We start from the raw sequence: 10,423 nt of genomic DNA on the forward strand, positions 1-10,423 counted from the left end.
GTTAAATGTAAGTTTTAAAAGGGCAGGCTTCTCTAACATTTTTGCAAAAGTTTGTAAGTTGCACCAAGCTCTTCTCCTTATGCTATATAAAATTAGATTTTCGAGGGTATTTGATAATAATTCATTAGCAGAGATGGGAAATATTAAAAAAGTCTCTAATCAGATATCAAATACCATACATTCCTGGTTTTGAGGAGATTTCAAAGGGCAGGGTTTTTCTAACATTTTTGCAAAAGTTTGTAAGTTGCACCAAGCTCTTCTCCTTATGCTATATAAAATTAGATTTTTGGGGGTATTTGATAATAATTCATTAGCAGAAATGGGAAATATTAAAAAAGTCTCTAATCAGATATCAAATACCATACATTCCTGGTTTTGAGGAGATTTCAAACAAAAGTATATAGTTTTATGCACATATGTTCATGGTATAAAGCATGCCGTTCTGTATGTTGCTTACCATTTTGATAACTGAGGGTAGATTTTTCCATCTAATGAAAGGCTTTCTGAGTAGCCATCTAAACATAATCATTTTATTGCCCTATTTTGAGTCATGTAATGTTTAACTGTTTTGTATATTGACCACGTGGTCTTAGCTGAGCTTTGTCCTGACTGACTAAAATTCAGGTAAATGTGGTTGTCATCTAACTTTTCATAATATGATTAATAGCATCATACATGTGTTTATAGATAGAGATGATAATATATGCTCTTATCCCATCACCCATATATATGTAACATTTAGCACTGTGCCCAGAACATAGTAGTATACTCACAAATGATTGTAAAGTGAATGAATTAAAAGGTATTTTATTGCTGTAATTCACCAATATTCTTGAAAAATAGATTATACCCTTTTGTTAACATTCCTAATTCTGACGAAAGCACTTCAGGGCATTTATACATATACCACTTGCACTGAAAATGAATGAATATTGTAATTATTAATATTTGACCAACAAAAAAATTGTTTGGTTTTAGTATTCTTCATCTAACACTGAATTTATTCATAACTACTTTTTCTTTTATAAAGCTATTAACACTTTCATAATGAGAAATAAATTTTCTACATTTGACATTTAAATCAGTTAGCCAATCTGACCACACCCTAAATTCCCCAAACTTTAGGCCCTTTAAATAGAAAGAGGTATTTAAGAATCATCTTCCTTAGATAAACTACGTTCCCTTTAAAGTATTGTGTTTTATTTTGGTTTTCACCTTCTCAGAGATGTGGAAAATTTAGAAGATGCTCCATAACAGGAAACAAAATTGATTAGAGACTAAAAAAATAAACTAAGTTCTTATGATACAGGCATACTTCAGACATACATCATGGGTTCAGAGCACTGTAATAAAGTGAGTCACACAAAAATTTTTTGGCTTCCCAGTGCATATAAAAGTTATGTTGACATTATACTATAGTCTGTTAAGTGTGGAATAACATTATGTCTGAAAAAACAATGTACATATCTTAATTTACAAGTACTTAATTGCTAAAAAAAAAAAAAAAAAGAAGTGGTAATGATTATCTGACCCTTCAACGAGTCTTAATCTTTTTGCTGGCAGAGTCTTGCCAGATGGCTGCTGATCGATCGATCAGGGTGGTGAATGCTGAAGTTTGGGGTGACGTTAGTACTTCCTTGAGACAACAATGAAGTTTGCCGCATGGATTGACTCTTCCTTTCCCAAAAGGTTTCTCTGTAGCATGCAATGCTATTTGATAGCAATTTACTTACAGTAGAATTTCTGTGAAATTTGGAGTCAATCCTCTCAAACCCTCCTAAGTTGATGTAATTGTCTTGAATCCTGTGTTGTGATTTCAACAATATTTACAGCGTCTTTACCAGGAGTGGCTTCCATCTCAAGAAACATTTTTTTTTTTACTCATCCATAAGAAGCAACACCTTATCTATCCATTCAAGTTTTATCATGAGACTGCACACCCTGTCCTTTGAAGCTTTGAAGCCAGGCATTGACTTCTCTCTAGCTATGAAAGTCCTAGATGGTATCTTCTTCCAGTAGAAAGCCGTTTTGTCTACTTTGAAAATCTATTGTTTAGGGTAGCCACCTACATAATGATCTTAGCTAGATCTTCTGGACAAAATGCTACAGTTTCTCCATCAGCATTTGCTGGTTTACCTTGCACTTTCATGTTATGGAGATGGCTTCTTTCTTTATACCTCATGAACCAACCTTTACCAACTTCAAACTTAAGGAAATGTCATGGCTGGTTTGATCTTCTATCCAGGCCACTAAAACTTTCTCCATAAGGCAGTTTCACTTTCTTACCGTTTGTGTATTCGCTTTTAATTTCTTTCAAGAACTTTTCCTTTGCATTCACAACCTAGCTATTTTTGCAAAGGAGGCCTAGTTTTAGGCCTGTCTTAGCTTTCAACATGCCTTCCTCTCTAAGCTTAATCATTTCTAGCTTTTGATTTAAAGTGAGAGATGTGCTACTCTTCCTTTCACTTGAACACTTAGAGGCCATTATAGGATTATTACTTGCCCTGATTTCAGTATTGTGTGTCAGGTAATAGGAAGGCCAAGAGATGGGGGAACGGCCAGTCAGTGGATCAGTCAGAACACACATATCGGTTAAGTTTTCTGTCTTACATGGGCGTGCTTCATGGTACCCCAAAACAAATACGATAGCACCATCAAAGATGACTGATCACAGATCACCATAACAGATATAATAATATGGAAAAAGTGTGAAATAGTGTGAGAAAATTCAAAATGTAGACATGAAGTAAGCATGTGCTGTTGGAAAAATGGTAAAGATAGACTTGCTCAACACAAGAGTTGCCATAAACCTTCAATTTGTTTTTTAAAAAAAACAAAAATGCAAATCTACAAAGTGCACTAAAATGAGGTATGCCCATACTTAGAGATTTTTCTAAAGGAGATGTGGGAATTGATGTAATATATCTGAAGATAGTCAGCATAAACTAGCCTTCAAATCTTTAAAGCATCTTCTAAGATTTGTATTTATTTGCCATTGAAATAATTTTGAGAGTAGGTTTTCTTCCCTTGAGCTTTTAATGATAGGCCAGACCCATTAATGGGGGATGTTGTAAGCATAATACTAAATTATCCAGAAGCCCTTTCTAAATCTGAGATGATGAGATCATCAGATTCTTTGGCCTTTCAAGGTTTCATGCGGTAGAAAATGATAATATAAGCATAAAGGGCTTTACAGAAAAATACCTCTTTGGAGGCCCTCATTCTAATATAGAGACTATTGAGACAGACTTTATCTTCCAGAGAAATCAGTGTGCTTTTAATTTATTAAACTGTTCTTCCTCAGTGTTCTTTGTCATGCTTTAGAATAGACATGGAAATCTTTGTTTTGTAAGAAGTATCATTGACTTTAAATTAGTAAAAGCACAAAGATAGTCTAGATAAGTAGTTGTCAGTCAGGGAACATTTGGCAACACAGTTCGTCACAAATGGACTTGGGGGGACATATACTGAGTATAGGTCAGGGATATCGCTAAACATCCTGAGATGCACAGGATAGCCCCTCACAGCAGAATTATCCAGCTCCAAATGTCAACAGCAGTGGAGTTGAGAAGGCCTGGTCTAGATAGATTTACAAAGATTTGTGGTGCAGATTTATCTGGCTCTCAGTCTTGCACAACAGCTGCAAACCCTGAAATAACAGAAGAAATCTTACGCACTTCAAAAAGACCCAAGAAAAGATAGATAAAGAGACAAAATAGCACCCTTGATGGCTAATACTCACAGCTAATGGTAAATGTAAATATACATACATAAAACAAACCGTATGCTTCAGAGACAAGTCACCCTGAAAAAGAAATTTTAAAATATTGCCAAGGAACAGAGTGGTAAGAATACCTCAAATAATCTGCAAAGAGAGAGCGTAGTAGAAGAGCGAGTCTGGAATTAGGAGGCTGAGTTTTCATCTCAATATTATCATTAAGGTGCTAATGCGTAAAGAAAATATTTAGGTATTTTGAATCTGTTTTATGTAATAAATTAGAGAAGTGTGCACAGCTCGATTCGGTAGCCAACTCAAGTGACCCCTTTGTTCACAATTATTACTTGAAGAGAGTACAGTTAAAAGTTTAAGACAATCTAGTTTGTAACTTTCTTAATGATTTCCTGTGTTTAATCTATTTTTATGGGTAATTATAAATAGTGCCTTTTCTTTTTTCCTTGTTCATTTAGTTCCATTTTCCTCTCTTGACCATACAAATGCCATAGGCTGAATCATTCAGTTTAAGTGTTCATTCTTGCCAATTATGTGAAAGCATTAGCTTTTCATTTTGGCAAAGTGACTCAGAAAATGTTGATTCTGATATGCTGCTTTCTCAAGCACATGCTCTTCTCTTATCTTGACACAGAATATATCCACAAAGAAAGGATGCAATTTTAATGGGAAAAGACCCAGCCAAATCATCTTATCATGTTACACATCACATTACAGCAACTGGTTTACATTGACTTATACAGACCTAAGACCAGACAAGAAGTAACATTCTTACCCAAGTTCAACCAAAGATGTTTAGCTCTACCACATGGCAGTTTCTTTCAAGAAAATTAAAAACAGGAAAATGAAACCCATGTGTAAATTACAGCATTCTAAATCAGAGGTTGAAGAAGAGAAGAACTTCCTCAAAAACTAATTTCCACCAGATGGAAAACTTAGGAAAGTATTAATTTCTTCCTTTAGGTATTTAATAAGACTATATTAAACAATGAGAGTATCTAGCCCTAATAAGAGTGACAAGCTTGCTTATGAAACCTTCCTGAAATTTGTGTACGAGTGGGGTTGTTTTGTTTGATGATTTGGCTTTTTTACTCAAAAAGAATTAGCATTGTTTAAAATTGTGACCCAAGATGTTTTTTAATTTTAAAAGATTTTCTTTTTTCAGTTGAGGCGGTGGTGGTGTAAAAACACTTTTTCTCACTTTGTAGACTTTCCTTGAGCTGGAAGGCAATCCATTAAATGTCTATGGAAAGAAAAAACACTTTCAGAAAACACCAGATGTTTTTCTGTGTGTGTATGTAGATAATGTTTTCTATGGAAATTGTCATTGAGCAGACACAAATGTAAACTTATAAAATATGGCTGTGTGAGCTCAGTGAGGAAGGTTTAAAAGTAAAACAGCCTAGAGAATTTTAGTTAATAAGGTTGGTCAAGATTAACATCTTCCAGAGGTAGTTAACTAAGCTTGCTAAGTTAAATAAGGAACTTAGTTACTGGGAAAGAGTTGATTTTAAACATCATAGAAAAACACAAGTGAGGGGAGTATAAACTGTCTCTGCTAGAGGGTACAAGGTGCGTGCCAAGATTATTTCTAGAAGTAGTTTCTTTCTTTCTTCTTAAGCTGCCCTCGAGGCAGCATATAAATGCCTGGTACCCTGTGGATTAGTACAGCCTTGCCATTACTGAGGAAACAGGAAAGAACGAGATGAATTTGAGTTAACTCACAATCACAGGATCTCTATCTGTGTGCAAGACAGTTTCACAAGCCAACTTCAGAGCTACTTCACGCAAAGGAAGGTCTCCAAATATAAGTATTCCTTAAGCACATGTGAAAAATCATCTCATACAGAAATGGTTGTTTTTAGTTCTACATTTCTAACCCAGGGTAATCATACTGTGAAGAACTCGATACAAAATCTCTCTCAAATAGTTTTTTCTAATGTTTTTTATTAAGTATTTTATGTCCATTTTTTAAATGCAGCTTTATTAACCATCCTCTGTTTATTTTCATCCATGAATGCTTCCCCTCTCTTCTGGCTTTAAGTGTCATGAATTAATACCAGGAAGGAAAAAAACTGTGGCTAAGAATTGTATGTTGGATTTCTTTTTATAGATGGAATTTTTTTTCTTTTTAAAGGAAATAAACAATATTTTTTGGCCTCAACTGGGTTGTTTGAGATCATTTCTCTTGGCTCTGTCCTACATTCTGCATTGTGTTTTTTAATGTCTGAGTTTATGCAGTGACACAGAAATGGCACTTTCAGGGTTTTCTAAATATATGAAAATGAGATGGTCTTAGAAATAAATTGGTATAGTTTGGCCGTGTGGTCCCCAACCCCGGGCCACAGACCAGGCAGCAAAGCTCTGGTGCTGCCACCACCCACCCCACCCCTAGCCGTGGAAAAATTGTCCTCCATGAAACTTAGGAAATGGGAGAGCGAAGGAAGCTTCTTCTGTATTTACAGCCGCTCCCCACCCTGGTGCCAAAAAGGTTGGGGACCGCTGGATTGTGTATTGTACTTGTTTTATGTTGCATCTACTTCCTTGTTTTGCCCTCTACCCCCAAATGTGGGACTCATAGGCAAGAACTTCATCTTGATTCTTATTTCTCACTTTTCCCAAGGTGAATAATAACCTTATCATCTATCTACAGGTTAGCCACTCAGTCAAGATAAATATCTCCTTTTTTTCAACAGGTGAACGGAAAAGTCCTTATGTTGCAGTATGCTGTATAGTGATGGCCTTCAGCATCCTCTTCATGCAGTAGCTTGGAAAAATGCCAGAATTTAATTGCCATCAGATTTCAATGTGAACAAAGACTTATCTGCAAAAAAATAATGGAAAGAACAGTTAACCCTTTATCTCCAAATATGGAATGAGATAAATTTCCAGATGCTGTTCTCTATTTTTGTGTTATTGGACCAATGTTCTATATAAATAATTAAGATGTAACCATTTAATACTCAGAGGATTTAATAGTCTGTAACAATCAACCTCAGTACTGTCAAGACAGTATTATATTCTACAAATGTCATTCTTTGTGTCTGACACCAATTTTTAGTGAGGTATCTCTAAGACACACAGTAGAAAAGAAAATTACTCAAGTTCCTTTCACTATGATTTGGAAATGATAAATCTTTACAGAATGAGACCTTTTTTGTACTAATGTTTTTATTGAGAAAAAAATGATTCAATTTGTGTTGGTAAGGATTGCTTTCATATTTAATAATGCTTGCTTTTTCCTCTGGGGACACCATTTTGATCATTAACCAGCGTACCTCTACTCTCAGCAAAATCTGTAGTTTATTATAGGTGTTTAAAATATTTAAAATAAGCCCATGCAATTTTTAAGGAAGAAGATAAATGAGGTGTAACTTAAAAGTGGTATTGGGAAAATGTTCATATTTAAAATGAGAGGATAAAGACTACCCACTGGCGTAGTAGCCTCTGATCCCTCTGGTCAAGTGTAGATGAATGTCACAAGCATAAGTTTTACCAGTTAGCTGTTGTTCTGTGAAAAAAAGAACGTTCTCAGAATTAGAAGAGTGAAGCGGAATAATTATAGAATGATAATCCTAGAAGTGTTAAAAATGTCAGGTCTTCAAAAAATGAAACATTTATTTTAATTGCCCCCAAATGAACTGTATTTTGGTTTTTTGTTTTTTTTTAATACAGCACTTTAAATCTAGTTTATGTTTTTTCTGTCAACTTGAACTGGAATCTCTTGTGTAACTTTATGGATGATAAACAGTTTTCAAATCTACTTATTCACATGCTATGGCATAAGTGTCTTTGAGCTTTGATTGTGAAGGGGGAGACCTTCAGCAACTTTTAGTCTAGGCAAGAGGAATATTGGGAACGTGACTTATAAATTTACCATAGGGCAATTATAAGTTTATGGTTAACATTTCTTAAGGTTCAACTGAAATTCAGTTAAAATTTCAAAGCCAAGAGATGCTTAAATCTTAGCTAAATATTACCTATAGAACAAAGTATGGAATTAACAGCCGCCAGTTTTTAAAGACCGCTTTAAACTACTTAGAATGAATTCTAGGAAACATATAAGTAAACCCTATTATGTGTTGCTTGTTTGGTTTGGGGGGGGAGTTGTTCGTTTTCTACAAAAGAGCTATCATAGGCTGTCAGTGTATTTAATTTATATATCGGCATGTCTTTGGCTGGTTAAAAGTGATGTGTTTTGCTTTAGACAGGGAATCAGGTTATGATAATTGTTACTACTCTGAACTGCCTCTTGGGCTTTACATTAGGTCAAGGATTTTCAGAGTATCCCAAATGTCGGACTCTTGTCAGCATATCCATGCTGAGTAAGTCACCTTTCTGGGTCTGATTTCTAAGCGGCCATCTGTTCAGCTCTGCTGCCAACTGGATTTTCTAAAAACTGTGTCAACTAATCCTTTTATTTGCTGACACAATACTAACACGAAAAGGAGAAGAATATTCTAGATAATCAGTTCTAAGACATTGGTTAATTTGGCATTTCAGAGGAGATAGGTGGAAAGTAGAGGAAGAAATAATTTCTTTGGAAAATTTGTAGTAACATATAAAGCTTTTTGCTGTATATAGATGCTAAACTGAGTGGGAGGCAGCTTATTTCTAACCCCAGCCATTCTGACCTTTTAAAACACAAGCTCTTTGGGAAATGGAGGAAAGAGACAGGATCCTACAAAGAAAAGCAATTAGCATTTTCTTTAATGTATTTTTTTCAAAGAGTACCACTGAATCCTGTTCTCTAAGCCAAAGGACAGTGTAGGTGGTTTTAAGCCCACAGAATATTCAAATATTTCTCTTGTGGTCTTGGTGGGGTGGTAAGATGCTAAAGAGGATTAAAGATCAATTTAAGCACAGGATGGACTGCCTCTGTCACATAGACTTACTGCCGGGCTGGATGGGATGATGGACACTGAAGTCCTCAGCTTGCTGTGACCATTAGCTCTCCCTAGCCTCCTTTCTGGCTTCGGAATCTTTTGATTCCGTCTCTCCTGGAGTTTTTTTAGTGCTGATACGGAGTTCCCGTATCAGTGGCACATCTTCTTTCCAGGCAGTCTTAACAGATGGTTGATGAAAAGGCCTCAAAGTCTGTTGAATTCCCTCTGTGGCTTAAAAAAGTTGAGGTTCAAGTCCAGTGTCTTATTAATGCCTTGTTCTTTGAGCCATGCACTATCCTGAATGCTCTTACATGTTCAAATTCAAAGTAGCTCTTACATACTGGGAAAAACAGTAATATGTAATTTGAAATAGACTCCTTCATCTAAGAAGTAAAATAATCAATCTAGTTTTACCTTGGGACAGAAGAGAGGTTTGAATGAGCTCGGTTTTCCAAGTTTAAAAAGTCAAAAGTGAACAGAACTCTGCCTAATTTTGTGAAAAAAAAAATTAGCACCTGTAAATAGAATGTATTCCTTTCACCATTCTTTCAAGAAACATATAAGAGTACATACTGTATATTATCATTGAAGATAGAAAGGCACACAGTTTCTTCCCTGTAGTAGTTCATAATGTAGTAGGTGAGAGAGAAAGTTCTGTATACAAAGTACGATGTGATAGCATTTATTCTTGAGATAATCCCAGGATTCTAGAAGAAAACAATGAAGGGTGACAATTCAGTAAGGATGTGAACTTCCTTCCGGAGGAGCAATGTTTAAGATGGACTTGAGAATACTGTGCAAAAGCACAGTGGTATGTTAAGGACTATGAATACCTAGCTCGTGCCATTGGGGAAGTATTAACACAAAAACCAAGAAAGGTGAATAGAGATTAGATCCTAGACAGTCTTGTATTTTTCTCATTCCTATTACCTACCTCAAAATTGAAGTTGAAAATGTTTTCCCTCCTGCCTAACACAAAACTACTTGAGGAAAAAAATAAAAATTCCTCCTTGGTGTATGTACAAACAAGGTTGAATATATACATGCCCACCTATTTTGGACTAAGGATACAATAATATACTGTCCAGAAACTCACCTGAGTAGTGTATAAGGTAGAGGCAACTAACTGGTCAAGTTAGTGTTTTTAGGAACTCTAAATAGCTCGTACTCCATTGATACCAAAAGCAGCCATGATTGTTAAAGCACACACCTGCACAAGAAGCAGAGGTAGTTGCATTGTCTACATTTCCGTGGTGCAAAAAAAAGAAATTTCCAATAAGCAAGGACTTTATTTTCAAAGCCTTGACACGTTACTGTATTATAGGAAGCTAAAAACAAAAATGAAAGATTCTTGGGGACCACTCCATGCTTTCTTTGGTCAATTAACAGTAGATGTTCAAAACGAGTACCTAATATCAGCATTGTGTGAATACCTTATTCTAAATAATAAAATCACTACTAGCTTCCGAAAAATGGCTTCATAATTATGTTATTTATATACTGCCCTCTGTGGTTTACTTTGCCTTCAACTAATCCCAAAGTAATAATCTGAAATGCTACTCCAATATCAGGAAAAAGAGGAGGTGGAAATATATTTCCTGTGATTCTAGGAATACAGCATCCTAATTTCTGGTTAGCTCATGTGTCTAGTATGTAATAAAAATCAAAATGAACTCTCAAGCCTCCTAGTTTTGTCGTATTGTCAGATGAATGAAAACAGTTTATAGAGCTTTAAAAATAGCCACCTTTTTAGCAAGATAGGAATAGAGAAATTTTATATTCCTTTTACCTACATTTTAATTCATGG

The 10,423-nt window shown here is 35.3% G+C and overlaps 1 long non-coding RNA gene across 1 annotated transcript in view; it reads left to right on the top strand.

Moving 5' to 3' along the window:
- LOC105826635 overlaps nucleotides 1–6,933 on the top strand; it is a 7,255-nt gene extending 322 nt beyond the window's left edge. Inside the window, exon 2 of the long non-coding RNA XR_001138324.1 lies at nucleotides 6,427–6,933. This is a non-coding gene — a long non-coding RNA (uncharacterized LOC105826635). The remainder of the gene's footprint in view (nucleotides 1–6,426) is intronic.
- The last annotated feature ends 3,490 nt before the right edge of the window (nucleotides 6,934–10,423 follow it).

This window comes from Propithecus coquereli, unplaced genomic scaffold, assembly GCF_000956105.1.
Source record: "Propithecus coquereli isolate 6110/MARCELLA unplaced genomic scaffold, Pcoq_1.0 Scaffold9, whole genome shotgun sequence".
Classification (NCBI taxonomy): domain Eukaryota; kingdom Metazoa; phylum Chordata; class Mammalia; order Primates; family Indriidae; genus Propithecus; species Propithecus coquereli.